Here is a 6,259-nt window from a genome sequence, read left to right on the forward strand (position 1 = left end):
TGAATGCCATCTTGGATTTTTGCAGTGCATTCTGGGATTGTATTCTCTATGAAAGATGCTGTCTCAGAATTTGATATTTGCATCATGTTTCTTTCTTTACAGATTTTTAAGTTGTGGGCGTTTACGGGTGCGCATCATTATAGTTTTAATAATGTTGAATGAGAATAAGTTCCTCTTGCAGCATCTCTTCTCTTCTCTGATGACGAGGGCGGAGCTATAACCTGTCACTCACATGAGATCAGCCAATAGCAAACCACAACCATCCAATCAACTCCCCACAGACACAATCAAGCCCCGCCCACATTTGTTCTTGTTCCTGAAGCGTTTCCCTCGATATACGACATAATAGAGGAGAGAAGACCAGCACAACTTCACTTTCATGCCAGGTTTAAACCAGCTCACTGGTTTAGTGTTTGCTGGTTTAAGCTGGTCTTCCAGCATGACTGGCCATCATGTGCTCAAACCCTCAGAAACCCTCCAAAGGCTGGAGACCAACAGCACACACACCAGCTCAGGCTGCAGGATTACAGGAGGAGTGTGTGTGTGTGTGTGTGTGTGTGTGTGTGTGTGTGTGTGTGTGTGTGTGTGTGTGTGTGTGTGTGTGTGTGTGTGTGTGTGTGTGTGGAGCAGCAGACTCTGCTGGATGGTTTTGTTTTCTTGTTTCTACCAGTAAAGATTTAAAGGTCTGTTTTTTAGACCATTTAGCCATTCGACTCATTCACGTGTGTGTGTGTGTGTGTGTGTGTGTGTGTGTGTGTGTGTGTTATCCTTCACATAAATATCAGTCTACAGGCTTTCATAAAAACCTAGGAAGTCAGGGAAGATCTCATTTATAAAGTTTTGTTACAAGCCGTTCACAAAAAAGTGATTAATATCTGAAAATTCTTATAGAGGCTTTTTTATTTTCACTTGAATATTTTGGGATAAATGTGACACGAGCTTCACCCAGATTTGTGCTGTTCATTAACTTGAATTAAATACATCAGTTAATCATTCATGTCCAATATGAAATATTCAGAATGTTTGTTTATTGTGAGACGCAGCACCAACGCCATCCGACTCATGTGTGTTTTAATATCTCTTATGATGAACAGGTATATTTATTTGATCATCTCAGTCAGCTTATGCTGTATTTATATGAGAGTTTGGATGAATCTTCAGAGGTCAGACTCGTCCAGGATTCAGAATCCCGGGAAGCTCCGGCTCATAAACAGAAATCAAACACATTATGATTATGATTATGTCTGTGTGTTTTATGTTAAAGATGAGCTTATGTGATCAGCACACTTCCCTCTATATTCCAATATACTTTATTATAGAGTTTAATTGTGTCTCTGGATATGAAGTGCTATCTTTCACACGCTGGGAAAACCAACAAAGAGTCTTTTATTCCGTCTGCGGTTCATCCCGTGCTATTAAAAGGTCTGAAATATCTCTGAAGATATTTTGCTCCTAATTGGAAATAATTAACTTTGCCATCTCGCAGGCTTCAAAGTTATATTGTTCCTTTATGTATCCGAGTAATTAATTTTTAATTTAACACTTGAATGCAAATTCTCATCCACAAATATTATTCATCATTTTTTTTTACTGTGCCAAATACTGAAATATTTATAAGCGTGCCCACAAAAGGGTCCAGAAGGAACATGTTTTGATATTTAATGTCAGTTTTGTGAGTTTTCTGTCCGCAGTGAAGATGGCGTGGAGTTTGTTCAGTCGTTACGAGCGCGAGAGTTCGTCAGCTCCAGCATTAACATACTGGCCTGAAAATGTCACTTTGCTACAAAATAATTCTTAGTGTTTTCTTTGTTCTGCGCAGTTGATTAAAACGTGTTGTCGAGTGTAAAGATTCACCGACACACACAGAAGCTCCTGCTCCGTTTAAAAGCATCTCGGCTGCTGTGAATGAAACAGGTTTAGATGGTGATGTTCATTTAGTTTAATTCACATTTTTGCACGATTATGTAAAGTCTGAATACGTGCGTAAAACAGTCACGGCCTCAGGGTGTGTGTGTGAGTGTGTGTGTATGTGTCTGTGACAGTGAGAGTGAGTGTGTGTGTGTGTGTGTGTGTGTGTGTGTGTGTGTGTGTGTGTGTGTGTGTGTGTGTGTGTGTGTGTGTGTGTGTGTGTGTGTGTGTGTGTGTGTGTGTGTGTGTGTGTGTGTGTGTGTGTGTGAGTGTGTGTGTATGTGTGTGTGTTAGACAGTGTGTGTCAGTGTACAGGCTTTCATAAAAACCTAGGAAGTCGGCGAAGGTCTAAATTTTTTAGACGTTTTTTTAGGAGCTGTTCACAAAAAAGTGATTTTGGGATAAATGTGACACGAGCTTCACCCAGATTTGTGCTGTTCATTGACTTGAATTAAATCCATCAGTTAATCATTCATGTCCAATATGATATATTCAGAATGTTTTTTTATTGTGAGACGCAGCACCAATGCCATCAGACTCATGTGTGTTTTAATATCTCTTATGATACACACATGAGAAGTGTACAGCTGCTTTGTCCTAGCTAACAAAATTACATTCTATAAATTCTTTGCTAACGTAGGTTATGAAAACATTATTTCTGAATGTTAAAGTCAGCATCAAAGTGAAGTTGTGCTGGTCTTCTCTCCTCTATTGTGTCGTATATCGAGTGAATCGCTTCAGGAACAAGAACAAATGTGGGCGGGGCTTGATTGTGTCTGCGGGGAATTGATTGGATGGTTGTGGTTTGCTATTGGCTGATCTCATGTGAGTGACAGGTTATAGCCCCGCCCTCGTCATCAGAGAAGAGAAGAGATGCTGCAAGAGGAACTTATTCTCGTTCAACATTATTAAAACTGTAATGATGTGTTCCCATAAATCATTTACAATAAACACTGCAATGTTCTAGGGATGCACCAATATGAAAATTTTGGCCTGTGCAGTCCAGTTCCTCCACACCAAACTCCTCATCCATGTCTTTATGGACCTACTTTGTGCACTGGTGCGCAGTCATGTTGGAACAGTCATATTGGAACATCCCCAGATCCCCACAAAGTTGGGAGCATGAAGCATTAAGACTTCCTTTCACTGGAACAAGCCCCACCCCTGAAAACAACCCCACACCATAATCCCGCCTCCGCCAAACTTTACACTTGGCACAATGCAGTCAGACAAGTACTCACACTTTACTCCACCGTATCCCACGTTTTACACCACTGCATCCCACGCTTTACACCACTGCATCCCACGCTTTACACCACTGCATCCCACGCTTTACTCCACTGCATCCCACGCTTTACACCACTGCATCCCACGCTTTACACCACTGCATCCCACGCTTTACTCCACTGCATCCCACGCTTTACACCACTGCATCCCACACTTTACACCACTGCATCCCACACTTTACACCACTGCATCCCATGCTTTACACCACTGCATCCCAGGCTTTACACCACTGCATCCCATGCTTTACACCACTGCATCCCAGGCTTTACACCACTGCATCCCATGCTTTACACCACCGCATCCCACGCTTTACACCACCGCATCCCACGCTTTACACCACCGCATCCCACGCTTTACACCACTGCATCCCATGCTTTACACCACTGCATCCCACGCTTTACTCCACTGCATCCCATGCTTTATACCACTGCATCCCACGCTTTACACCACTGCATCCCACGCTTTACACCACTGCATCCCACGCTTTACACCACCGCATCCCAGGCTTTACACCACCGCATCCCACGCTTTACACCACTGCATCTCACGCTTTACACCACTGCATCTCAGGCTTTACACCGCTGCATCCCACGCTTTACACCACTGCATCCCACACTTTACACCACTGCATCCCATGCTTTACACCACTGCATCCCAGGCTTTACACCACTGCATCCCATGCTTTACACCACTGCATCCCAGGCTTTACACCACTGCATCCCATGCTTTACACCACCGCATCCCACGCTTTACACCACCGCATCCCACGCTTTACACCACCGCATCCCACGCTTTACACCACTGCATCCCATGCTTTACACCACTGCATCCCACGCTTTACTCCACTGCATCCCATGCTTTATACCACTGCATCCCACGCTTTACACCACTGCATCCGACTCTTTACACCACTGCATCCCACGCTTTACACCACTGCATCCCACGCTTTACACCACCGCATCCCACGCTTTACACCACCGCATCCCAGGCTTTACACCACCGCATCCCACGCTTTACACCACTGCATCTCACGCTTTACACCACTGCATCTCAGGCTTTACACCGCTGCATCCCACGCTTTACACCACTGCATCCCACACTTTACACCACTGCATCCCACGCTTTACACCACTGCATCCCATGCTTTACACCACCGCATCCCACGCTTTACACCACCGCATCCCACGCTTTACACCACCGCATCCCACGCTTTACACCACCGCATCCCACGCTTTACACCACCGCATCCCATGCTTTACACCACTGCATCCCACGCTTTACTCCACTGCATCCCACACTTGGTGATGTAAGGCTTGGATGCAGCTGCTCGGCCGACAATATTCCATAAAAAAACAAGATTTGTCAATTTTGATTTCATGGTGACTTTAAAGGAACATTCCAAACATTCCAAATCTCAAATGTTCTCTGAAACAAGTAATAACATTAAAAAAACATTAGACGTCCTACTATAACGTTTGATAGGTGTTGAGCACAGGTGTGTCGATGCTGTCGTTCATGTTCTACATCTGACCTGGAATCAGTGCCAGAGGATCAGAGCTTCACTGGACAGAGAGTCTGGGAAACCAGCAGGCTGGACTCTCTCTCTCTCCCTCTCTCTCTCTCTCTCTCTCTCTGTCTCTCTCTCTCTCTGGCACACACTTCTCCCCGGAGCTGAATTACAATCCCAGCACTGCGAGTTTTAGCACGACAGGTGTTAATAGATCCAAAAACTAACCTCTCGAATTCACACACACGCAGATGAAAGCATGCGCTCATTTCACACACACTCACACACACACACACTCACGCTCGAGCTGCTGGAGTCACAGGGCCACCTGTCTGTCCTGTCGTCCAGGTGGGCACCGGATAGAGTTTCGCGTCGTAAACGCGTGTTTCTCCGCTGTTATGGGAACAGCAGATGCTTCCGTATCTCTGGAATATGAAATCATCTCTGGATCTGAGAAGCAGCAGACGGGTCAGACATGCAACACTCGTTCTCTCCTTATGTGTCTGTCTTTCAGTCAATGCTTAATATTTTACCATATTACACTCTTAGATTCATTCCAGCTCACAGGGAACATTCTCTCAGCGTAATGAACAAACATTCTTCTAGTAACATTCCTTCAGAGTGATCTGGTCTTTAATAACATTAAAGTACAAAAACATTATATGGAAACATGTTTTTAAAACATTTCAGTTGGACTTTTTTTAAATGTTTCTACTTGTTTCGGAACGTTCAGAGAACATTCAAATGTAACATTCCCATAATGTTTGAAGAATGATACAATGGAACGTTTCTCTAATCTAAACATTTTAAAGACTGGATGTTTTAATCTTACTGAGAACATTCAGAAATAACGTTTTCATAACTTAATGGGAATGTTAGAAAAAAAATGTTTTGTCATCTGGGTTAGTGCTAAAAAATATTACTACGGTTATTTGGTGCTTTGTATATAATGGTATACTTTGGAGTTACTTTTGGCTTATGAATATGGTAATTTTTCAAGAATGCGGTATATATATTGGCTTCTGGATGAAAAATCCCATATATTTTCTTCACAGAAAAACAGATATTTTTAACAATATCACACTTGTGAGATTTTTAAATGATTACATGCGCAAAATTGTAGTAGAATGTTAACATTAGTCATTTTTATGATTCTCAGTGGTGTTTTCTGAATCTTCTTCATGATGCTTCATGAATTCAAGTATAGTCTTGAATCATTTTTGTCGTTTTCAAAGCATTTTATTTTTGCTTTAATTCAGAGTTTTTTTTGTTTTGTTTTTTTTTATGTTGATTTGGTTCCTGGAGCTCATTAATAAAACTTTTCCTTGGAAATGAAGGGAAAAGCCGCGTCAGAACTGTGAATCTCCAGGTCACGTTAAACCTGTCGTAGGTTTCGAAGACTGTGAATGTTTCTGTGAAGCTCTGGCAGGTTTTGAGTTCACAGAAACTTTTCTCACACTGAGTCTGAAAAGACATCAGACTCTCTAGAGCTTCATAACAGCACAGATTCTGCAGACAGATGTTCACTTTGAAGTTTTGACCTTCCTGATTAACCAC

Source organism: Leuciscus leuciscus (assembly GCF_965113295.1).
Source record: "Leuciscus leuciscus genome assembly, chromosome: 14".
Lineage (NCBI taxonomy): Eukaryota > Metazoa > Chordata > Actinopteri > Cypriniformes > Leuciscidae > Leuciscus > Leuciscus leuciscus.